Consider the following 27,743-nt stretch of genomic DNA (forward strand, 5'->3'; position numbering starts at 1 on the left):
AACAAACTGATCACCGACTACAGCAAAGTTAAGAATATATACATTCTTATTTTTTACTCCTGCTAATTAATTATGTTTTCCTGTTGTAGCTACCAATCAGTCTTGCCATAGTAGAACCCACGTTTCCACTTCCCTGGCTACTTCTTATTTGCCACCTCATGTTGATGGACTCGATTATGGTCAGCCAGCGCCGATGTTAGTCATCGTCTGCAGCTCAGTCATTGCTGCCATCAAATATTTGTAGCTCCATTCCAAGTTAGTCTTCTAATTCACCGGATTCGGCATTCAAGATTACGAGAGATTAATTCGTCACTGCCAGATTTGTGACTTGTAAATATGTCATCCTACAGACGCTTAGTCTAGTCGCGTTTATAATTGTCAACAAACTGATCACCGACTACAGCAAAGTTAAGAATATATACTTTCTTATTTTTTAGTCCTGCTAATTAATTGTGTTTTCCTGTTGTAGCTACCAGTCCGTCTTGCCATAGTAGATCCCACGTTTCCACCTCCCTGGCTACGTCTTATTTGCCAGCTCATGTTGATGGACTCGATTATGGTCAGCCAGCGCCGATGTTAGTCATCGTCTGCAGCTCAGTCATTGCTGCCATCAAATATTTGTAGCTCCTTTCCAAGTTAGTCTTCTAATTCACCGGATTCTGCATTCAAGATTACGAGAGATTAATTCGTCACTGCCAGATTTGTGACTTGTAAATATGTCATTCTACAGACGCTTAGTCTAGTCGCGTTTATAATTGTCGACAAACTGATCACCGACTACAGCAAAGTTAAGAATATATACTTTCTTATTTTTTACTCCTGCTATATAATTGTGTTTTGCTGTTGTAGCTACCAATCAGTCTTGCCATAGTAGAACCCACGTTTCCACTTCCCTGGCTACGTCTTATTTGCCACCTCATGTTGATTGACTCGATTATGGTCAGCCAGCGCCGATGTTAGTCATCGTCTGCAGCTCAGTCATTGCTGCGATCAAATATTTGTAGCTCCATTCCGAGTTAGTCTTCTAATTCACCGGATTCGGTATTCAACATTACGAGAGATTAATTCGTCACTGCCAGATTTGTCACTTTTAAATTTATCATTCTACAGAGGCTTAGTCTAGTCGCGTTTGTAATTGTCGACAAACTGATCACCGACTACAGCAAAGTTAAGAATATATACTTTCTTATTTTTTACTCCTGCTAATTAATTGTGTTTTCCTGTTGTAGCTACCAGTCCGTCTTGCCATAGTAGAACCCTCGTTTCTACCTCCCTGGCTACGTCTTATTTGCCACCTCATGTTGATGGACTCGATTATGGTCAGCCAGCGCCGATGTTAGTCATCGTCTGCAGCTCAGTCATTGCTGCCATCAAATATTTGTAGCTCCATTCCAAGTTAGTCTTCTAATTCACCAGATTCGGCATTCAAGATTACGAGAGATTAATTCGTCACTGCCATATTTGTGACTTGTAAATATGTCATTCTACAGACGCTTAGTCTAGTTGCGTTTATAATTGTCGACAAACTGATCACCGACTACAGCAAAGTTAAGAATATATACTTTCTTATTTTTTACTCCTACTAATTAATTGTGTTTTCCTGTTGTAGCTACCAGTCCGTCTTGCCATAGTAGAACCCACGTTTCCACCTCCCTGGCTGCGTCTTATTTGCCACCTCATGTTGATGGACTCGATTATGGTCAGCCAGCGCCGATGTTAGTCATTCTACAGACGCTTAGTCTAGTCACGTTTATAATTGTCAACAAACTGATCATCGACTACAGCAAAGTCTGCCTTCACAGACACATATTTTTTTTAAAAAATGGCGGCGCACCCTTGGTGTGTGCTGAGAGCGGAAAGGGCTGCAGTGCTGGCAAAACAGGTGGTCAGCGATCTGCTGGCAGCTGTGCTGGAATCCAGTCACGTGACGTCCGCAGCAGCACGTGCACCGACTTCGCTAGACTCTGCAACTCAAGGCATGGCGCGTCAGAATATGTGACCAGAGGCGCACCACCTGAGTTCACCTGAAAAAGTACAGCAGGTGGATCGACTGCTCTCCAGGCCAGAATACAAGCTGCAGCTGAAGATGGCTCCCCAATAGAAAGGCGCCAAGTCCACGGGGGTAGGCAGAAAACAGGCAAGAGGATCATCTGGGGTGGGGCGCAAGCCTCGCGGCTGTTAGTTACAGAGGGTGTCGAAGGAAGGAAGATTGGGTTTAACGTCCCGCCATATCGAGATCATTACAGACGGAGCAAAAGCTCGGATAGTACCAACGAAGGGGAAGAAAATCGGCCGTGTCCTTTCGAAGGATCAATCCCGGCATTTGCCTGGAGCGATTTAGAGAAAACACGAAGAACTAAATCTGGATGACCGGACGCGGGGTTGAACCGGCGTCCTCCCGAATGTGAGTGCAGTGTGCCAACCAATGCGCCACCTCGCTTGGTGCAGAAGGTGCCACCTAATCGCCTTACGTACTCCTTCCCTCACAGCTGGTGCTGCAGACAGAGACGCCTGAGACCCAAGTTCAGTGCCTACTCCTTGTGGGGAGACACCACTTCCGAGCAAATACACAAAACCATGATGGTGTCTGGGAGGTATAGCAACTGGCGCGGTAACTCCGCCTTTCTGCAGTGTTATGTCAGATGAAACACCTTTAAGCCGTCAATTTTCAACCTTATTTTGTTAGGCAACCAGTTTCGGCGATTTATTACGCCATCTTCAGGCTCCTGACCGGGATAACCCACCCCGCTTGTGCCCGCCTGCTCAGCTGGGTGGTAACGTGCATTCCTCCTATGTTCTGGGCCCTGAGTCGATTCCCGGCCGGCTTGGGTGACGCCGATTGAAATAGATCTGCACTTGGCGGCCGGTCTCGAATGGCACCTCCCGGTCAACAATGCCATACGGTCATTCTATGATCGAAGCAGAAGCCAGACGAGTAAGTGGATCATGTTTGAAAAGGTCAATGTAGCCAGGAGATATCTACTAATATCACTATCTCTGGCTCCTGCTTCTATCACAGGCGAGGTAGATTATTCCTACATGTCGGCCAGGGGCCTGAAGATGGCGTAATAATGCGCCGAAACTGGTTGCCTAACAAAATAAGGTTGTAAATTGAAGGCTGAAAGGTGTTTAATTTGACATCATAAATCGAAGATCCGACTCCCACGACCATCGCTATAAAGATGGACGTACAGATTTCTGAAGTGTCGTTGTTATTGTGGGCACTGATCCTGGCCCATTACGTGGGTTTGGCTGCATCTGACGTAATGGGCTTTTCTATCGGCTGCCCCGTCCCTTGCCTATCTGGCCCTTTTATAACGACCATGACAGAGCTGCTGTTTTATTCCGTAATGCCATAAATACTGGAGGTGCTACGTAATTAAATATTCTGAAGCAATGCATTTTTACTAAGACTGTATTTATTTACACGTTATTCCACAACTATTCGTGCTTTTTAAGCGATCATCGAGTATTTGGCTAGAAAAAGGTGCCATATATTTAAAAAAGGCCGAGTATTCTCAAGATCAACAACCCTTCGTTTTGGCATATGAATATCTGTGTTCTTGGCAATTTAAGCAACACTGAAATTATTAAACAACGTGAACAGAAGTACAACAAATGAGTATGTTCCCTTTTCACACATATGGCACCTTTTCCTATGAAGAGTGTTCAAAAGAGGCAATACAATAAATGGTGAGCATATAACTGAAGTCTTTATTAAAAATGGATCAAATGGCCCTGAGCACTATGCGACTTAACTTCCGAGGTCATCAGTCGCCTAGAACTTATAACTAATTAAACCCAACTAACCTAAGGACATCACACACATACATGCCCGAGGCAGGATTCGAACCAGCGACCGTAGCGGTCGCTCGGCTTCAGACTGTAGCGCCTAGAACCGCGCGGCCACTCCGGCCGGCCTTTATTAAAAAGCAGTCACCAGAGACTTGAGCATAACCGGTTTAGTATCAGGTCAGTTAGGTTGAAAAACGCGTGATGGTGGTGTTTGGTGAAGAGTTGCCTGCCGGGGTGAGCGAGGGCTTGGAAAAACACAATAACCCTTTCTAAAATGGTGATAGAGATATGAAATAGCGAATTCTGCCGACGGCCAGCTATCTAAAAGCCCGTTGACGTCCAGCAGTGGCAAACGCAGTGGTTCATCCAAGATCCGACGGTTTCCGTTTCCAGAATTCCTGTGACTGTGATAGCGGCCAGTCCTCCATTATAGTCTTCTGTTCGTTGTTCGAGTCCAAGTGCTTTCCTTTGCATGCTTTTTTTTAACGTACCGAACACGTGGAAATTGTAATGAGACATGTCCGAGCCGTAGGTCGGATGCTGAAAAAAAAATTGTTCAAATGGCTCTGAGCACTATGGGACTTAACATCTGCGGTCATCAGTCCCCTAGAACTCAGAACTACTTAAACCTAACTAACCTAAGGACATCACACACATCCATGCCTGAGGCAGGATTCGAACCTGCGACCGTAGCAGTCTGGCGGTTCCGGACTGCGCGCCTAGAACCGCGAGACCACGGCGGCCAGGTCGGATGCTGAAGCTGCTTCCACCTGAGTTTGGGCATTACCCTTTGTGTGAGCTTCGATGCGAGTTATCACGGAGCAGAATCACTCCCTCTGGGAGCAGCCCAGGCTCTTGATGAACCTGCGTAGGCTACAGAATGTCTCAAAGTACATGTAGCTGTCAGTGGTTTTTCTGTGATCGAGGAAATAGGTGTGTACCTGAACACTGATGTGACGCTGAGCGAGACTCTGTATGGTAAGGGCAGGATTTTGAATTTTTACGGGGAGGTGATGACACTACATTCGCGTCCCTAAATTTCTTACTACGTTATCGTAAAGCAGCTTATGGTAATTTAATCCCGTCTGGTTGTTACGACATTCCGTACCTTTTCATTTAAACACTCCTCCTTGTTTGTAATGGAAACGAGCGAATAGTAGGGAAACAACCAGTTTAATGTCGGGTGCTGTGGGGTTGATAAACGCCTAATGGTGGATGCTTGTGTAGAGTGGCCCAATCAGGCTTCACGAGGGTTTGGAAAAACACAATAACCCTTTGTAAATTCGTGGTACAAATATGAAATGGCGAATTCTGCTGATACGATGACGCCATCCAAAAACCTGATGACCTCCAGTAGTACCAATGACAATGGCTGTCTGTCACGAAGTCGTCTTGAGAGATAATTAACTGTTTCAAAGCCAAAGACAATATAAAATATCAGCGTGGAGGGAGGAACCGGGTGCTGATTGGCTGGCACGAACGCCAATTCGAGACGACACCGCTCGAGAACGACACTTTTTCCTGGGAGGGACTTCTTGAGCGGCGAACGCGATGACTTACTCATCGACAATCGTTAGATGAGTGTGTATAGTGAGACCCAAGAGCGGCGAGATGTTTCATATGAACTACCCGACTGATGTCACCATCAGATATAGGGCTGCACAGTACTGGTTAAAGAAGGGTGGACTAGAGCGTGATAGCCAAATAATAGGTGTACCTTTAAAAAAGTGCTGGCGAATAGAAACCTGGCAGACTGAATGGGGCACAAGTGATAAGGGACAGGTGTATCGGAACGGTTAAGTATGAAACACGCCGACACCATTTCACTCCTTAACAGGACACGGACCTCATCCCAAGCACCTGAACCGCTTGGATCTGATGCAGACATCTGTTTGTACACGTGGGTAGATGGGATCTTCAGACCATACAGCCCTATTCGACAGGCATTACAGGCGCATCAGGAAAACGACACAAGCACACAACGCCAACATGGAGCGCTAAGTACACGATGCCCTACGAAACGGAACATCATTCTGACAGTTATAGACACTATCAGATAATATTTCAAAGACAACACACGAAGAATACCGACGCACACGACGATACAGAAGACAAGACAACATGCAGCAGGATAACAAGACTCCACAGGGTGGATAACGACACGAGGACCACACACAGAGAACTGCGGCAGACAGCGCAGAGGACAGCGCATTTAGTAACTAAACTGCTACTCCAGTTATACATTAACCTAACTGTAGATGTGTTTAGTAGTAATATGTTATTCTAACCACGGACACTTGGTACTGCACATGAGGACACTGTAGTTAGTAAAGTGCCGGCGCATTGTCGCAACTCCCAAACGCAACATTCATTATAGATCTGTAAATAGTAACTAAATAAATAACTATGGGAATTGTCGCGTAATTAGACTTAAAAGTGTCGTAGTATTGTCGCAAATTGCCTACTACAATGGGCACTGTAAACCTGTAAATATGTAAATACACAGCCGGCCGCGGTGGTCTCGCGGTTCTAGGCGCGCAGTCCGGAACCGTGCGACTGCTACGGTCGCAGGTTCGAATCCTGCCTCGGGCATGGATGTGTGTGATGTCCTTAGGTTAGTTAGGTTTAAGTAGTTCTAAGTTTTAGGGGACTAATGACCACAGCAATTGAATCCCATAGCGCTCAGAGCCATTTGAACCATTTGTAAATACACACGACAGTTACGATCAAGGAGTATAGTATAAGGACCATCCTACTTACCAACAAGCAAGATGTCTGGGAGTCAATGGCTCGGAGTAAATTCCGGGGTATTCATCCTCAGACTAATGCTAGTATGTGGCGAGAATAACATATCTAACTCTTTCCTATATTTTTATTTGTTTCTTCTTAAATTTAACTAAATTCTTATATTTCCATTTCCAATTCATACATTACATTTTGGTAAAGTACGACGCTGCTAAATAAACAAACAACAAGAGACAAATGTACGAAAAGTCCACCTCCACGTGGCGGGACACGGGCAACGTTATGATCGTATGTGGACACCAGATGGAAAAGTTACTCAGATCCACTCGCGCCCTATACATCGATCATAGCAGCATAAGCAGTAAATGACCCCTACCGTAAGCAATGAGGTGGTGGGTCGTTAAAAATAAGCAGCGAATGATTTTTATATAAAACCACCTTGGTGAACTGGCGTTTCGTTTTCCTATCCAGGGACGGTTTTTTGACACAACCCTTTTAGCTTATGTAATTGGATTCAGACCTAGGTTGTGCTACCTAAAGGTGAGTCAAGTATGTGTTGTAAATGAGTCACCATTATTGTAACAAAAAACAGTCTTCTGCCAACTTGTGTTGTGTGCCCTATGGCGACCTCCGCGTTTTATGAGTTCTATATTCCATACGCAGGGTATTGGCTGTATCCGTTGTGTGACAGGGCGCTGAGGCGAAGGTATAGCCTGGGAACAGTTGCGCTCCAACGTTAGGAAGCATGCCTCGGTCCTCTGGCTTCCGCAGGTTACGAAATCTTCACGCTGCAGCAGAATACAGCAACAGCATTTCAAACCTCTGATATCTCACACAGCCTACATCATCACAACCAACTCATACTGGCTTTAAAAAAGAAGAAGTCTAATCAAATACCACCTAAGCGTGATAATGCTCCATTTATTTAAACTTTTCTTGGTTAAAATCTATTTTGCACGTATTTGACAAATAAAAATTTAAGAACGTCTTCCTTTATGTTAAATAAAACACGTTCACTACCAAAAATATTGGAAGTTGGTCGATTTTGATTTCGGTGAGGTAGGTCACACCTGCCACACGAACCTAACTATATCAAGGTTTTCACGGGAACTGAGGAATTTCAGAGTTACATTTTCAATTTTAGATTGGCTTTTTCAGAATGCAATAATGGAAAAATGTATACCAAATGAATACCAGAGCAAATTTATTCTACTTATAATGATACATCACACACATGTTGACAACAGAACATGTGAAGATGGCTTTGACATACTACATCTACATCTACATCTACATCTACATGACTACTCTGCAATTCACATTTAAGTGCTTGGCAGAGGGTTCATCGAACCACAATCATACTATCTCTCTACTATTCCACTCCCGAACAGCGAGCGGGAAAAACGAACACCTAAACCTTTCTGTTCGAGCTCTGATTTCTCTTATTTTATTTTGATGATCATTCCTACCTATGTAGGTTGGGCTCAACAAAATATTTTCGCATTCGGAAGAGAAAGTTGGTGAGTGAAATTTCGTAAAAATGTCTCGCCGCGACGAAAAACGTCTATGCTGTAATGACTTCCATCCCAACTCGTGTATCATATCTGCCACACTCTCTCCCCTATAACGCGATAATACAAAACGAGCTGCCCTTCTTTGCACCCTCTCGATGTCCTCCGTCAATCCCACCTGGTAAGGATCCCACACCGCGCAGCAATATTCTAACAGAGGACGAACGAGTGTAGTGTAAGCTGTCTCTTTAGTGGACTTGTTGCATCTTCTAAGTGTCCTGCCAATGAAACGCAACCTTTGGCTCGCCTTCCCGACAATATTATCTATGTGGTCCTTCCAACTGAAGTTGTTTGTAATTTTAACACCCAGGTACTTAGTTGAATTGACAGCCTTGAGAATTGTACTATTTATCGAGTAATCGAATTCCAACGGATTTCTTTTGGAACTCATGTGGATCATCTCACACTTTTCGTTATTTAGCGTCAACTGCCACCTGACACACCATACAGCAATCTTTTCTAAATCGCTTTGCAGCTGATACTGGTCTTCGGATGACCTTACTAGACGGTAAATTACAGCATCATCTGCGAACAACCTAAGAGAACTGCTCAGATTGTCACCCAGGTCATTTATATAGATCAGGAACAGTAGAGGTCCCAGGACGCTTCCCTGGGGAACACCTGATATCACTTCAGTTTTACTCGATGATTTGCCGTCTATTACTACGAACTGCGACCTTCCTGACAGGAAATCACGAATCCAGTCGCACAACTGAGACGATACCCCATAGCTCCGCAGCTTGATTAGAAGTCGCTTGTGAGGAACGGTGTCAAAAGCTTTCCGGAAATCTAGAAATACGGAATCAACTTGAGATCCCCTGTCGATAGCGGCCATTACTTCGTGCGAATAAAGAGCTAGCTGCGTTGCACAAGAGCGATGTTTTCTGAAGCCATGCTGATTACGTGTCAATAGATCGTTCCCTTCGAGGTGATTCATAATGTTTGAATACAGTATATGCTCCAAAACCCTACTGCAAACCGACGTCAATGATATAGGTCTGTAGTTAAATGGATTACTCCTACTACCCTTCTTGAACACTGGTGCGACCTGCGCAATTTTCCAATCTGTAGGTACAGATCTATCGGTGAGCGAGCGGTTGTATATGAGTGCTAAGTAGGGAGCTATAGTATCAGCGTAATCTGAAAGGAACCTAATCGGTATACAATCTGGACCTGAAGACTTGCCCGTATCAAGCGATTTGAGTTGCTTCGCAACCCCTAAGGTATCTACTTCTAAGAAACTCATGCTAGCAGATGTTCGTGTTTCAAATTCTGGAATATTCCATTCGTCTTCCCTGGTGAAGGAATTTCGGAAAACTGCGTTCAATAACTCCGCTTTAGCGGCGCAGTCGTCGATAACAGTACCATCGGCACTGCGCAGCGAAGGTATTGACTGCGTCTTGCCGCTTGTGTACTTTACATACGACCAGAATTTCTTCGGATTTTCTACCAAATTTCGAGACAATGTTTCGTTGTGGAACCTATTCAAGGCATCTCGCATCGAAGTACGTGCCAAATTTCGCGCGTCTGTAAATTTTAGCCCATCTTCAGGATTTCGCGTTCTTCTGAACTTCGCATGCTTTTTCCGTTGCCTCTGCAACAGCGTTCGGACCTTTTTTGTGTACCACGGGGGATCCGTTCCATCTCTTACCAATTTATGAGGTATGAATATCTCAATTGCTGTTGCTACTATATCTTTGAATTTGAGCCACATCTCGTCTACATTCGCATAGTCAGTTCGGAAGGAATGGAAATTGTCTTTTAGGAAGGCTTCTAGTGGTACTTTATCCGCTTTTTTAAATAAAATTATTTTGCGTTTGTTTCTGATGGATTTGGAAGAAATGGTATTGAGCCTAGCTACAATGACCTTGTGATCACTAATCCCTGTATCAGTCATGATGCTCTCTATCAGCTCTGGATTGTTTGTGGCCAAGAGGTCAAGTGTGTTTTCGCAACCATTTACAATTCGCGTGGGTTCGTGGACTAACTGCTCGAAATAATTTTCGGAGAATGCATTTAGGACAATCTCGGAAGACGTTTTGTGCCTACCACTGGTTTTGAACAAGTATTTTTGCCAACATACCGAGGGTAGGTTGAAGTCCCCACCAACTATAACCGTATGAGTGGGGTATTTATTTGTTACGAGACTCAAACTTTCTCTGAACTGTTCCGCAACTGTATCATCGGAGTCTGGTGGTCGGTAGAAGGAGCCAATTATTAACTTAATTCGGCTGTTAAGTATAACCTCCACCCACACCAATTCGCACAGAGTATCTACTTCGACTTCACTACAAGATAAACCACTACTGACAGACACCAACACTCCACCACCAATTCTGCCTAATCTATCTTTCCTGAACACCGTCTGAGACTTCGTAAAAATTTCTGCAGAACTTATTTCAGGCTTTAGCCAGCTTTCTGTACCTATAACGATATCCGCTTCTGTGCTTTCTATTAGCGCTTGAAGCTCAGGGACTTTTCCAGCGCAACTACAACAGTTTACAACTATAATTCCGACTGTTCCTTGATCCAAGCACGTCCTGTAATTGCCAAGCACCCTTTGACATTGCAGCCCATCCCGCACTTTCCCGAGGCCTTCTAACCTAAAAAACCGCCCAGTCCACGCCACACAGCCTCCGCTACCCGTGTAGCCACACCAATGTTTTCTATATTATATATACAAATTGTGGAACTACCAGTTGAATTATTGAGGAGTGTAGTAATGCTTCAGAACAATGTACATCTTGGGTAAGAAAATGCCAGCTGGAGTGGCAGAGCGGTTCTAGGCGCTACAGTCTGGAACCGCGCGACTACTACGGTCGCAGGTTCGGATCCTGCCTTGGGCATGGATGTGTGTGGTGTCCTTAGGTTAGTTCGGTTTAAGTAGTTCCAAGTTCTAGGGGACTTATGACCTCAGATGTTAAGTCCCATAGCGCTCAGAGCCATTTGCACCATTTTTTGTGAGTAAGATAATACAGTTAGTTACTTCAGACCTTCTTGGAATGTAGAAGATGATTGTTTTACCTCATTTTCGAGAAACAGACACATTATGAACGTACGCGGCCCCATTTGATCAGTCACAGCCTCCAATATATCAACCGCATGGTCACTGGTATTTCTCTCCATGTTTCGAAAGCATCCCACTGCATCTTGGCAGTAAACAGAGAGGCGACACTGATGTCCCGACGCTCAAAATCCTATGTAAGGAACCCACGTAACCAGTCACGAAAGGATTAATAGCTCTGTGGCTGTTGTGTCCACTACGGAGAAAATGTGAGGAGAATGTTGCGAATTTTTCGGGGCGTCGGTTTTTTAAATGCGGTTCCGTTTTGCACGTGTATCGAATTAACGAAATCTGGAAACTTCTTGATGTCTATTTTGTATCTACGTAGGCGGTAGTACCTCCAAAGACACATTGAGTTAAAGCTACGAAAGGGAGAAGCAAATGTTAACGATTTTACAAAAAACTGGAACGTCGTTCCTGGTACACTCGCACCAGCCACGATATTTCACATTTACTGTTACCCGTGGTGTTCAAACTCAAATTACGAATAAAAGGCGTACTTGGCATGTCCCACAAGCGCTTTACGTTAGCTACGCTCTAACAACCGTAGCATCATCGTCAGCACAATTTCCGGTCCATTTTCAACTGCCGCCGCTATGTAGGGTCATCCGAGCCATTCCTTTCAAATGGAGGGAGAAAAAAAAATTATCTGTGACGGAATGGCGGTCATGCATTCCAGCGCGTGCGCCCGACATGAAAGTTTAATGAAAACTAATCTACATGGAATGCCCGGAGAACGCCTCGCATCTGCCCCCCTCCCCCCAACCCTACCCCGCCACTAACCATACTCTGACGTTCTGCCTCTCCGGCTACCCTCTCCCACGACCGCATGCTGGTCGCGCAAACGAAATAAAAAGAAGGAAAAGATGGGAAACGTACCGCAGGCCTAGCTCGGAAGCCCCTGTCCAGAATACTTCACAGGGATTATAGCCACCCTCGTGTGGCTCTCAGGATCAAGGGCTGCAAGCGAGGATGGCCGTGGGGGAGAGCGGATTTAATGAGCAATGTTATTAACATGGCGTCGTACATCTCATTTAACGTCTCTCACTGAACCACCAGTTGCCACGTTTTGGCCAGTATTAAAATTTAAACCTAAAATATGTCTGCTGTAGATGCAAAAGTTTCAAATACGAAAAACTCTTTATGCGACGGTACTCACGACAGGTGTGAAATTTCTTTGCTTATCGAACCATCATCCCACTACTTCTTTAGACATTGTAAAGTACTGTTTAATTTCACACGCAGCTTATCTTAATTTTTTGTTATAGCAGTAAACTGTAGTAACGAGGTTCCAGCAGCACACACAACTTCTCATACTAACTGAGTAATGCTATTATAAGAAAGGAAATTGCTTAGCTACTGCATCCAAGTTGTTAACTGGTTAAAATTTTTTAAATAAATGGTATTATATGCATCGCTCTCTCTCCCCCCCCCCCCTCCCGTTCTCTCTCTCTCTCTCTATCTATCTATCTATCTATCTGTCTATCTCTGTGTGTGTGTGTGTGTGTGTGTGTGTGTGTGTGTGTGTGTGTGTGCGAGCGATTGCAGATCTTTCTCTCTCTATTTCTCTCTCTCTCCGTCCGAACAGACCTAGAAGGTCCTACGGTATCGACCGATCACCGTGTCATCATCCGTCCACAGGCGCCGCTGGATGCGTACATGGAGAGGATCGTGAGCGGAGACGCTACTTTTCCGTCAACTAGCTCCTCAATTGGCTGCACAAGGGCTGATTGCACCCTGCATGCCAACAGCGCTCAGTAGACCTGGACGGTCACCCTTTCAAGAGCTAGCCAACCTCGACAGCACTTAACGTCGGTGATCTGACGGGAACCCGTGTTACCATTCCGGCAAGGCCTTTGGGAAGATTTAAATACACCCAAAAGTATAGTTACTGTGAAAAATTGTTGTACTAATTCGAAAGAAAGTGAGTCGTGTTAGCCTAAGTTTCAAATACAATTCGTTGCTGGGGATTTCATAGCTTTTGAGGCGCCGTTTCGTTGCCGCCCCCCTAAAATAGACGGCGAGACGACGCACTAAATTCTTTCTAATTTACTAGTATAAGTCCACATAGGATAATACGTTTTGTGACATCACTTCTTTTCTTCTGTCACTAAGTTACAATGGCCAGTAACCGTTAAAATGCAGTCGCTCTGTAGAACCTTACCGCTCAGATGCGGGATTAGATCTCGTCCGGAGACTCTTAACCACAAAGAAAGGAACGGTGGGCGACTTCCATTTATTTCCGTCTACTAAAACTGGTCGTATCACAGGTATCCGGAAATTGGCGACGTAGAGAGGAGCAACTTTCTGTGGTCTACTAATATCTGACGATCCCAGAAGATCAGAGGAACCTGTGCGTTCTCGTATGACCCGTTGTAATTCTTTCACTGATGTAGCTGTTATTGTGATACACTCGCCCTAGACACACACAGGTGTTAGAGAACAGTGATGGTTGAACGGTTATAGAAATTCGCTTTCTTAGGCCCACTTTCTAAGAACAACTGTATTTATTTAGTTGCTATTATGTCATTTGGTAATTACGCAATCAACTTCTGGTCGGAGGAACAGGTAGACAGATGCGTTCAAAGCAGATCCATCGACTGCACAAAACGCCACGTATAACACTACCCATGTGTATCCCTCGCTTTCACCGTAACCAGTCTTTCCATATCCTAATCTGTAGTCACTATGGAACTAAGTATTTCCAGTTTACTCTCTTAATCTCTCTAAGTATCTCACGTCCTATTGTCCTGTCGCGTCTTATTTTTTTGTTTACATACGCCGATTCTGTAGATAACATCATATCTTGTGTTATTAGCCAAACTACTAGTAAACTCCCTTCTCTATCAACGTATCTTAGATCCTCCGATTTCTTCGTTCCTCGTTTTCTCCCAGTCTATGTTTCACTTCCACTCATTGTTGTGGTTCAAATATACACGCTTAGAAATTTCTTCCTCAACTCAAACAGTATTACCTAATTTGACTACGTTAAGTACCTACATTCTACATATGTCGGCTTTCCATATTATAAGCTTTGTTCAAGACACTGTCCATTCTCTATGGCTGCCTCCTTCCATGCCCTTTAACTCTTGTAATTGCAGTCTGGTTTCGATCCCTGCATTTTATACCTGATAACTTACGAATTCTGAAGCTTATATTCCATTCAACTCTGTCGTACACAAATGCTGGTCAGCGTTTTTCAACCTATATTCAAAGATAAGTCGTAGGGTCATTATTGCTTCACGTGCGCCGACATTTCTCATGGAAAGAAGCTTACAGCATCCAATATCGGCATATATTCTCGTGCTATGCATCCTTTTGTAGATAATACAAGTTTCAGTTTTCGTGAGCAATAAAGGAAACAGAATCTGGATTAATTGAACCTAACAGAGGGAACAATAAGCAAGGATTTATTGATACACGTGAGGAAACGCAGAATGAATGGAAATTGTGAAGGCAGTAGATGAACCTAAAAGACAACTCTGCCTATAAATCCTTGGTTAATACAGGAGGTCTAAATCTAATCATTGAAAGAAAATGCAGCCATGGCTTATTAAAATCACGTCTCTGTAATATTTCTGTAATATTTCCGTTAATGAACTTTTCTGTACATTTATCTTTCAGAACCCCCTTCAATGCATCTCGGTATTTGTACAGTTGGTTATTTTTTTCTCCAATAGTTTCTTTTATTTTCCTACACTCGGCCTCTGTACTTCTAAGGCCACGCATGCTTCTACTGTTTAACTTTTCTGCCTTAGCCATTCTTTCTTTTTTTACGTTTCTCTCTTTTTTCGACACCCTCATTTCACTTTGACTCAGTCGTTTGATGCATATTTTTATTTTGTTTTATTGATTAAATTTAATGCCTCTTGTATTATCCACCGGTTTACAGACAGCCTTGTTTTTCAGCTCAGTTGTTTATTTACTGTCTTCATAGCTTCTATTCTGTATTTTCTCACATCTGTTTCAACATATCGTCGCCTGTTCTTCCCTTTGAAGCTTTCAGCAAGCTTCTGTTTCCTAAATTTCTCACATTTCTGTAGTTTCTTCAGCTGCAGTCCGCAGTCATTAACTAATACGTTGTGACCCGAGTCAACATCTGCTCTAATGAATATATATCACGTTTTAAGAAATGGTTACTCAACCTGAATCTTACCACTATAAAATCTGCCTGAAACTTTCCTGTGTCTGTGGGGTGTCTGCCACGTATGCTGCATTCTTACATTCATGTAGCCCCTAAATACCGTTTACCCTGACCTTTGATATTGAAAATCTATTTCGAAACGTTTGGTCATTGTACCTACGACACCGTTCGGTCACTTATTCTTACCACTTTTATACACTAGTACTATGAGACCATAATGGTTTACGCACAGCGACTCATCGTTGCTAACTAATCACATGTAAACTTTGTAAGGTTTCCCATACCTTTTCTGCCACTGTAAATAATTTACTGTACCGGGGCACAGATGGTGGAGCGCGCTGCACGAATGGTGAATAAGATCCATGACTCTGTGTTTAAATTCATGTGTTATTCATTTGGTCGCCAGTCAATTATGCAGCGCTGGGGCATACTTATTAGAGGCATAGTGGCGAGCAGCTGAGTTTTCAGTGGGAGAAATCTGATATTTGTGAAACTGGTAGAAATTGCTGAAATAGTGTATTATGGACATGAAAATTGTTTGTACAACTATGTTATTGATTCCATGGATGGAGAAGATTTTTGGAGGAATATTTCGAGCTACCCAATGCATGTACAAGAATGAAACTTTTGTTCGTTACAACTATTATCTGAAGGTAATCATTGTACCTGAGATTACAAATAATATTCTTGATTGGCGCTGATTTGATCTCTCTGTTTCCATTATGTCACAAGCAGCGTAATTAGTTTTAATGGCTGTAATTTTTTCAGTATTGAGAGATTTTTGTAATTATAAACGCAGGTTTCCGCGGCCATTGTCCCAGTTAATAAATTTTTTCCGGGGTTGTGACCGCATTTATATGTTAAGACTACCGATGTTTCGGTCACTGTTGCAAGGGTGTTTTTGTTTACTTTTGTAATTGTTGGAATCTTTTGTAACTGTTAGCATCTTCTTACGTTGTGCAGTCGCTTCGGACAACATTTATAGTTTAATTTCCTTTAGGAGATACATCCTTTAAAGTAAAACCCTCCTCCGTCATTCTTAGCAAAGTTCTGAATATTTTTTCGTGTGTTCATTGCACCTTACTCCATACGTACTCACAGATCGTTTCTGAGAAGCAAAACAACATCTTTTATAGTGAGTAGTTTATTTTTCTTTAGCTGCTGCATTTGCTGATTTCATTGTCCTCTCGAGAACGTCTCTACACCAGACAGAAAACAGCATGCTGAGCATGAGATAAGTTACTTTTATTTCAGGGCTGATCTCACCTTGCATTCTTGTAAGCAGACAGTACACAGACTGAATTATCAGGAATTGCTCTTATTAAGAAAATTAATTTAATTAATTTACAGCGAGCAGTGTAAGTACTACGAGGTGCATTCAAGTTCTAAGGTCTCCGATTCTTTTTTCTCCGGACTGGAAAGAGAGAGAAACATGTGCATTGTTTTAAAATGAGGCCACGTGTATTGTCAATACGTCCCAGAGATGGCAGCACCGTACGGCAGATGGAATTTTACTGCCAGCGACGAGAATGAGAACTGTTTTAAATACTTAAAATGGCGACGTTTTCCTTACTTGAGCAGCGTGCAATCTTTCGTTTTCTGAATTTGCGTAGTGTGAAACCAATTGAAATTCATCGACAGTTGACCACGGTAACAGTTGCATCCTACGAAAATGTTTTGAAGATCAAATTCCTTCCTGCACTGAAACAAAAACGTCCTGGAAGGGCTGCGCGTGTGCTGTTTCACCAAGACAACGCATCCGCACATCGAGCTAACGTTACGCAACAGTTTCTACGTGATAACAACTTTGATGTGATTGCTAATGCTCCCTACTCACCTGATCTGGCTCCTGGTGACTTTTGGCTTTTTCCAACAATGAAAGACACTCTCCGTGGCCGCACATTCACCAGCTGTACTTCTATTGCCTCAGCGAATTTCCAGTGGCCAAAACAAGACTCCTAAAGAAGCCTTCGCCGCTGCCATGGAATCATGGCGTCAGCGTTGTGAAAAATGTGTACGTCTGCAGGGCGATTACGTCGAGAAGTAACGCCAGTTTCATCGATTTCGGGTAAGTAGTTAATTAGAAAAAAAATCGGAGGCCTTAGAACTCGAATGCACCTTGTATTAAATAGTTATTTTCTACCGATCTGAATAGTATTTAATTTCGCTGGTTTTTCAATTCAAACTTTTCACTTCATGATACGCAACTTTCATAACGCGATACGTACAGCAGGTTCATCACAGTGTCCGATTCAAACTGTGCTGCAACTGGAGCCGTACTCTAAAGCTGAATTTGGCTGTACAGTACTATTCATAAGGGTAGAAAGTCTAAATTTCACACAGATTCTAGCTCATGTCTTAGCTGTATTTGGGCCAAACGCAGTAACACGTCAAGCCGTAGTGAAATAGTGCCAACAATTTGACCAAAGCCGCACAGACGTGGTTCATGCCGATCTTGCACCATACAATTTCTGTCTTCTCGGCAAGTTCAAGAAACATATGGTAGGGAGAGACATAGCGGTCCCGACTGATGCCGTGACCAATGAGAAGTCTTTGTCATCGAGGAAATGAATGGTTAGTATAACGTTTCGACCGTTGGTGGTACAAGACTTCGTGACCGTTGAAAAGTAATGTTGTACATCTGTGTCACCGTGAGGAGTAAAGCAGCCGTCAGTAAAGATCACTTGGCACGGCATAGAGGAATTGGTATAATAGGGAACAACTTCTTGTTTGTAATTAACAAATTTCTCAGTTTTTCACAGCAAGCAAACGAAATATTTGTAGCTCGTACTGAAGATTGTACTTCAATGCTAAGGCTCTGTATTAGTTTTACATCAGTTGACAGTCTGTGAAAGAAGGTAGCCCATACTACCTGCATCATTTTCAACAAACCCCCAGTATTATTTCGAATGGCCATCCCATAGAACTCCAGTAGTACAATCATTTTTGTCTGTTATCCCTCATCTTATGGTTTTACCATCAGAAAGGTTCTTGTCTCTCAAACTTTGTTTCAACTTCCACAATCTGTTACCCATCCTCTTCTGGACAAGAGCAAAACATTCCAGTTTGTTGCTAATCCCCTCACCATAAGGCTGAGCGGCTACTACAATGTTACATGCTTTTCAGTCTCCATCACTAATAACTTAGTGTAACACTCTCCCCTTTTGTTCACAGCTAGACTAAAAATTTCAATAGCTGCAGAGTTCTCCACACCAACCACTTGTTCCTTCACAATTTCTGTCACAGATATGCCCTTCTTCATTCACTGATTTACACTTATAACAATATTTGGTTAAAATCTGGAAATCTATTACCTTTCCACTATCCACACTGGTCACCGTAGCAACAGAATTCTTAGAACTGCAGCTGCGCTTCTGCCAAGTGCCATCAAAAGCTACTAGTATGTCAGTCATACCATCATTTATTTCAACAGCTGCGTTTGCAGCACTCTTCATTGACTCACATGCAACGGATCCCACAGCAGCTCCAATAAATCCTGCATACTTGTCGATTTTCAATTTGGGTGGGGCATATTCATCGTGGCACACATTGTTTCTGCTGCAGTGTGTCCTTTGCCAGTAACTCTCAAAACCAGTTAACATTTACTTAAAAATAATTGCCTTTATACTTATCACAATTCCAAAATGAACGAGTATATTTACAACTGGCTCAATTAATGATACGTTTGCTGGCTAGTCCGTTTGATACCTCACTGTCTTCATGCAAACTAACTGGTCCTCCACATATTGTACGACGCACACATTCACCTAACACCCTTATTAGGATGTGTAAATCTACCACAATATAACCTAACCTACCATTTACATCACTTTTGTTTCAATAAAACTGTTTATCATTACATTTTATTTTGATCTTCGAAGCACTAATGGGTGTTTCTCTAGATACTGACGAGTTTGCCTGTATTTCATTGTCTGTATCTTCACACGCCACATTGTAAGAGGTCCATGATTAAAGAGTTTGTTGCTAGCGCATTCGAGCTGATGTAATTTCGATGTATTGCTCATGCGCAGCCTGCGATATGTCAGCTAGAAGAGAATCTGAGACCAAAGAGCAGTATTGACTGCAGTAGGAACTGTGTAGCAGTAGGAGTAAGTTGTTGCTAGCGAGCGGTCTGGTGTGGTGTATCGTTTTGGCTGGGCCGGTCGTGTGCAGCGATGGCGGAGCCTGAGCGTTGTAGGATAAGGTAAAAGCAGCCTCGCGCATATGTAGTATTGTTACATCAAGTCCCATGTAAATGTTTTTAAAAAAATCTGTTAATAATAATATTTCTCATAAAAAGTAACTTTTGACATTTATCTCAATTTAAAGAATTCACTAATTTCTCCAATCCTTGGCAATCCCGATTATTGAAAAGAAAAGTCAGTTCTTTCCTTTTTTATAAGACAAATCTATCGGCCAGCATTGCACTTAGCTGCGCTAGGAAAATTTCTTATAGGAGCAGATATACACGCGTTATCCGGGGATCTAACTAAGGTAAGATTTTTCAGTTTATTCAGAATGATGTATCAGGGCCATGACGCAGCATCGCTGACGTCCAAAATTTACGAGGTTAAATTGACTGTCAATTATTGAAAGGTTATAGGTTTGTCACATTGTATTATATTTTCACTGTTGGGTAGTTACGCTAAATTAATAGTATTTTATTTTGTGAGGAGGTTACACTTGGCGACAACCGGCCAGGATCGTATTTTTGTGAATTTCTGAGAAGTGGTCAGCTATATATCTGCTCTTATGTACGTAATATTAAAAGTAGTTTGCACCTGGCGCAACGCATTTACTAATTTGTCACTTTTTCTTTCACAGATCATCGGCAATTTATAGCTCTTTGTTGTAACTGTATTTGTTCCATTTTTGCTTTGTCTTTGTTCGATTTTGTGCTTAACTTTGAGTTGTGGAAATGGCGCGAAAAACTGCTAACAGTACATCGCGAGTCGTAATGAGTGAAAAAGCCGACTTTAATAATTTGACTGATAATACTAGAGACACTCAGTGTCTTGATGATAATCCTCTAATTACAGATAATCAGTGTGTGCCGATCACTAGTAATGATTATGATGCTAATGATGAGCAAACAAATTCAATTGTGTCCTCTGTTAATTTAACGACAATTGATGATGCGGCACGTTCCGTTACAATGAACGCTGTCCAGTTTGAAACACCTGATTTGCAAAATTTACGTAGTGAACAGATAATTGTTTCTAACGAAGGTGACCAATATACACAAAGCACGTCAGATTTATTTGATTCCGAGGTAGTGACCCACAGTGCACGTCCAATTAGCGAACCTTTTTGTGAATCAGACAATGACCAAATGGTTATACAAAACGTGACACATGCAGATACACCATCACACAGCACAGAGAATACAGCAGCTAATTTTGGTATGGATCGAGTTATGGCACTATTGCTAAAGCTTAATGAAAGTTTCAAACAGTCGAATGAAAAACAAGACAGCAATTACAAACAACTTAATGAAAAACTAGACAACAATTCCAAACAACTCAGTGAACAGATTACAGCCGTTGCCGTGCAATGTCATGATACTAAAGAACAATTACGTGAGGAAATTAAGTCTTGTGCAAGGAATAGTAGTGAAGTAATTAGATCTGTAGCACAAGAATTAAGTAATACACATGCAGCCACAAATAAATTAATTAGAGATGAAATTAGTGCAGTCGCTAAACAATGTTCTGCAAACGCAACACAGTTACGCGACGAGTTTAAATTAATGTCAACAAAACTTTCACGCACACTGGATGCGAAAGTAGACAAGAAATTCGAACAACAGAACAGCCTAATGGACGAACGTTTTAATCACCACCTACAAAACAGTGAATCGCGTTACCGTAAATTCATACAGGAACAGAAAAAAGTAAAGAAACAAGTCATGGAAACAATTACTGCACAGAGACCGTAAGATAAGCGTAAATTATTTACGAATTGTATTGACCTTATCGAAAATAACAATGACAACAAACCAGACGATACTTCATAAGTTTCGTTTAATCAAACACCCGAATTCCAAAATTTACAGCAGACAATCAGTGAGATAGGTTCGTGCAATTATACATTGCGTAGAAAAGTGTCGTCTTTACAGCAAGAAATGACGGACATGAAGAATGTCTCAGCCTGTAACACGACACAGCATACGACACTCTCCGAACATTTCCCACACTCACACAGCCAGTAAAATTTAGGTAATTTACAGAGAGTACGTGACTTGGATTCCGGGCAGACACAGACAAACGGATTATCATACGATCCTGAACCAGTTCACACATTCAGAGACAATAACTTTGATTATAAGCAATTTTTATCCGTAAAAAAATCTAAGGTATCTAAAAATGACAGAACACAAATACATCCTTTGGACTGGATATGGCAATTTGCTTTTGTATTTTCATCAGCTTGGCCTGTAATGCAGAAACTAGAATTGGCCTGAACACGACAATTTGCTTTGAATTTTCACCGCCATTGCCTGTAACGCAGAAACTAAAATTTATTTGCAGCTAGTAAGTGACCTCAGGGGATTCAGTACGCTTCGATGAATATGTGCCGTAGCGTGCACAGGGCCCCGAGCCGTAGTAGTGCTATTTCATCTTTAGTTTTCTGCACTGCTGCCTTCTCTTCTACTATCCTTTATATCTATCAAAAAAGCTCTTCAACTATCCATCTATCTAGGATTATGAGTAAAGAAAACCTGATACGACAAGTTTTACCGGAAGTGACAGTTTTCTTTAGACACTCCCGAAACGACAAGAACTACCAGCGTAATATTAATAAGACAGAATTTTAATCATCAGCATGTGTAAAATTATCAGCAATTGCAGACACATTTTGGCTACAATAGAGGGTTTTCATCTGAACAGCATCAAAAGCAGCCGGTTAGCATACCAAACAAACAATGTAGCCTGCAAGGTCAACCAAGCTTTAATGTTTCGCCGCCTACACGTATAGCGTCGGCTCCACCAAATAGTGACGCACAGCAACAAGGAAATCACTACGTACAGAAAACACACCATTTCAACTCATATCACAATGCGCCGCATAGCAACGATTATCATGACAGACGTAAAAGTAATGAGCACAGTTTTCTGCGTAACAGTCGGTCTTACCAGCAGCGGAATCATCAGCAACAACAGATTATCATGAATGAACCAGACAGTAGATATCATCCCCAACGTAATACGTCAGGGAGAAATAACAGAATAGTACAAATAGTGGAGATGCCACAGCATCCTCCCGCAAATAACAGCACGTCAGATAGAATTTGACTAGATACAGTACAGACTGAACCTTCCAGCGATGTAAGCAATACTTTTGATACACAGACTCTTGTTCACGAAAATGTTATTACTTTTGACGACATCCGAGACACTCTTCTGCATGAAAAACCAGTTACTCAAAAAACCATTTCCCACCCTGTCATTGAAGTAAAGATTGGATCATCCACATTTTCAGCAGTAATCGACTCTGGATCACCTATGTCAGCTATAAATGAGGAAACTTTCAACGCTTGTAACAAAGAGAATACTTATCCTACATTACCATTAGGCAAAACTAAAGTAAAAGGAGTAGTATCTGGTAAAGGAGTAGATGTTAAATTACAGACACACTTATCATTTTGTATTGCAGGTCATACGTTCCACTCAAATTTTTGGATTGTTCCCTTATTGACAACAGACGTTATTTTAGGTACGAATTTTTTGGTACAACATGACGCAATTATTGACTTTCTTAATTTCTATTTAATGTTAAAGGATGAAAATGTACAACTGGCTTTAGAATTTCAGCTCTCTTTATCTGCAGAAGAACAAACAATTAATCGGACAGAGGTCATTTCTGCATCACGTGACATAGACTGTCATTCCACCTTGTTCACAGATACGTTCGTACACAACTATAATACACCAAACGAAGCCGACTATGACGTTATGCAAATGATTTCTGATAAAGTTAAACAGAGCAGCGCAAATACACACGACGAACCTACGCAACTACGCAAAATTCTTTTATAGCAAGCTCCAGTTTTTGACAACATCCCTGGTACTGTGTCGGGTTTCATGTATGAATTTCAAGTTAAACAGCAGGACACGTTTAAAGCCAAACATTATCCCATTCCGTATATTCACAGAGAACAGGTTAAGAAAGAATTGCAAGCTATGCTTGACCAAGGTATTATTAAACCAGCAGTTAGTCCGTACATAAACCCGCTCCATATTGTTAAGAAAAAGGATGTCTCACTTAGCCTCGTACTTGATTCACGTCACATCAACGACATTATTATTAATGAAACAGATCGCCCACAAACACTAGAAGTACTTCTACAGATATTTCATGGTACTGCTATTTATTCCACACTACATTTGAAATCGGGATTTTGGCAAATTCAGCTCCATCCGAACTGCAGAAAGTACACAGCATTTCTCTGTTTTGGTGACTGTTATCAATTTTGTAAATTACCGTTCGGTTTAACAATTTCTTCAGCAGCGTTTATTCGCGGTTTGAATACTATACTTATGACAGAACTTAATGACAGAATCACGACGTATGTAGACGACATTCTTATTGCAGAAGCTAACTGGTCTGAACACAATTTGATTCTCGAACAACTGTTGCAAACTTTTCGTGCACGAGGACTGACAGTTAATCTTAGCAAATCACACTTTGGCAAAACTTCTATAAAATTTCTTGGACATGTAATTTCAGCAGAAGGCATAGCATCTGACCCGGAAAAACTTCAAGCTTTACGTGACGTTACTGTTCCAACGACAAAGAAACAACTACGCAGCTTTCTGGGGTTAATTAACTTTTTCCGTAAATTTATTCATTACTCTGCTTTAGACACCCCTAGATTATGCCAACTGACGGGTAAAAACACTATTTGGTCCTGGGATAGCGAAGCGCAGTCTGAATTTGTCAATCTGAAACAAGCTTTGTTGAATGCACCACTTTTATCACACCCAGATCTCACTAGAAATTTTTCCATTGCCACCGATAGTTCTAACACAGCTTTAGGCGTACACATTTTTCAGGAAATTGAAGAAGACGGTAATACAGTAATTAAAAACGTCGCTTTTGCAAGTCGCATTCTGCCACCTGCTGAACGCAGTTATTCTGTCAAAGAACATGAAACATTATGTGTTGGCTAGGCATTTACCCGGTTTAGGCATTTTCTTTATGGAAGACATACTACCGTTTACACAGACCACAGAGCTATCCAGTTTTTACTTTCGGCTAAATTTACACATGACAGATTAAGCAGATGGAAACTGTATTTAGAGGAATTTAATTTTACAATTGTTCACATTTCCGGTACTCAAAATATTGTAGCAGACGCACTATCCCGTTCTCTCTGCAACAATCAGCAAGACATCGCAACCAACTTCTGCCAAGCAAATTCTAGCCTCATGTATATTCAACAAGTTGCATTTGAAAACTTTATTTAATCGTCATTACGAGACATAGCACAAGAGCAGAGTAAAGACAACGTATGGAAAGAAATTAAACACATTTGGCAAGATAAGAATAACGTTACCATAAGAAACCATTACACGGTGCCGGCCGCGGTGGTCTCGCGGTTAAGGCGCTCAGTCCGGAACCGCGTGACTGCTACGGTCGCTGATTCGAATCCTGCCTCGGGCATGGATGTGTGTGATGTCCTTAGGTTAGTTAGGTTTAAGTAGTTCTAAGTTCTAGGGGACTCCTCACCACAGATGTTAAGTCCCATAGTGCTCAGAGTCATTTGAACCATTACACGGTACGCAATAACATTCTGTTCCGCCGCTCTCACCCTAACAGCAACAACTGGTTATTATGCATTCCTGACGAACATGTTAAAAAAATTAATTTGGTATACTCATTGAAGTTACGCACATTATGGAGCCAGAAAATGTTTTCTTATACTGAGACAGAACTGTTATTTGGCCAACATGGAGAAACGTATTCGACGAGTTTTAGCGTCGTGTAAAATCTGCCAGAAAGCTAAATCAGACACGAATTCACATATTCCTCCGTTACATCCCATTGTACCTGTTAAATTGAGACACATGGCCGCTGTAGACATTTTTGGACCGATTCCCAGAACTAATAGAGGTTTTTGCTACATCTTTGTCGCTCACTTCGAAATTTGTTACCTTCACTCCATTGCGCAAAGCTACTGCTAAATCTATTTCGAATGCAGTTGTAAAACATTTTTTATTTCATGTAGGGCATGTATTGAAAGTAATTTCCGACAATGGACCACAATTTCGATCTGCGATATGGACACGTATGTTACGAGCTAGAGACATTTCTCCGATCTATATATCCAAGTATCACGCTTCTTCGAACCCTTGTGAACGACTGATGAAAGAAATTGATAAACTGTGTAGAATGTACTGCCATAAAAGACATATTGACTGGGATACACACATACTCTCATTCCAGGATGTAATTAACTCCATACCAAATGAATCTACTATGCTATCTCCGACTGTTATATTGTAAAATGTTGAATCACCTAACAAAATTAAAGAATTAGTATCCTTTCCTACATATCGTCGACTACGCCACCATGAAATAATTGAGATTACGCTCAACAACATCAAACGTGCTGCAGAGCGGCGGAGAAGACAGCAAAAACAGGTTTCTACACGCCGTGACTTATTCATTGGACAGAAGATATTAGTACGCACGCATTATTTATCCAACACAGGAAAGAGTAGATGCAGTAAATTTGAACTTCTATACGCAGGTCCATACAGAATTTGCAGCATTCCTCAACCCAATGTGGTACATGTTGAAACTTTGAGAACCAGAAAAAGCAAAGGCAATCACCATATTTCCAATATTAAACCCTTTATTGAATGAACATACTTTACGATTTATCACACTGTACCGCCATTTCCTGATATTTATATGACCACTCACGCAATTATACACTCCTGGAAATTGAAATAAGAACACCGTGAATTCATTGTCCCAGGAAGGGGAAACTTTATTGACACATTCCTGGGGTCAGATACATCACATGATCACACTGACAGAACCACAGGCACACAGACACAGGCAACAGAGAATGCACAATGTCGGCACTAGTACAGTGTATGTCCACATTTCGCAGCAATACAGGCTGCTATTCTCCCATGGAGACGATCGTAGAGATGTTGGATGTAGTCCTGTGGAACGGGTTGCCATGCCACTTCCACCTGGCGCCTCAGTTGGACCAGCGTTCGTGCTGGACGTGCAGACCGCGTGAGACGACGCTTATTCCAGTCCCAAACATGCTCAATGGGGGACAGATCCGGAGATCTTGCTGGCCAGGGTAGTTGACTTACACCTTCTAGAGCACGTTGGGTGGCACAGGATACATGCGGACGTGCATTGTCCTGTTGGAACAGCAAGTTCCCTTGCCGGTCTAGGAATGGTAGAACGATGGGTTCGATGACGGTTTGGATGTACCGTGCACTATTCAGTGTCCCCTTGACGATCAGCAGAGGTGTACGGCCAGTGTAGGAGATCGCTCCCCACACCATGATGCCGGGTGTTGGCCCTGTGTGCCTCGGTCGTATGCAGTCCTGATTGTGGCGCTCACCTGCACGGCGCCAAACACGCATACGACCATCATTGGCACCAAGGCAGAAGCGACTCTCATCGCTGAAGACGACACGTCTCCATTCGTCCCTCCATTCACGCCTGTCGCGACACCACTGGAGGCGGGCTGCACGATGTTGGGGCGTGAGCGGAAGACGGCCTAACGGTGTGCGGGACCGTAGCCCAGCTTCATGGAGACGGTTGCGAATGGTCCTCGCCGATACCCCAGGAGCAACAGTGTCCCTAATATGCTGGGAAGTGGCGGTGCGGTCCCCTACAGCACTGCGTAGGATCCTACGGTCTTGGCGTGCATCCGTGCGTCACTGCGGTCCGGTCCCAGGTCGACGGGCACGTGCACCTTCCGCCGACCACTGGCGACAACATCGATGTATTGTGGAGACCTCACGCCCCACGTGTTGAGCAATTCGGCGGTACGTCCACCCGGCCTCCCGCATGCCCACTATACGCCCTCGCTCAAAGTCCGTCAACTGCACATATGGTTCACGTCCACGCTGTCGCGGCATGTTACCAGTGTTAAAGACTGCGATGGAGCTCCGTATGCCACGGCAAACTGGCTGACATTGACGGCGGCGGTGCACAAATGCTGCGCAGCTAGCGCCATTCGACGGCCAACACCGCGGTTCCTGGTGTGTCCGCTGTGCCGTGCGTGTGATCATTGCTTGTACAGCCTTCTCGCAGTGTCCGGAGCAAGCATGGTGGGTCTGACACACCGGTGTCAATGTGTTCTTTTTTCCATTTCCAGGAGTGTATTTATGTGACTATTTACTGATGATTATCATATTTTTTCCTGAGAAGTGCCCGGCACGGT

The sequence above is a fragment of the Schistocerca gregaria genome, chromosome 6 (genome assembly GCF_023897955.1).
Source record: "Schistocerca gregaria isolate iqSchGreg1 chromosome 6, iqSchGreg1.2, whole genome shotgun sequence".
Taxonomy (NCBI): domain Eukaryota; kingdom Metazoa; phylum Arthropoda; class Insecta; order Orthoptera; family Acrididae; genus Schistocerca; species Schistocerca gregaria.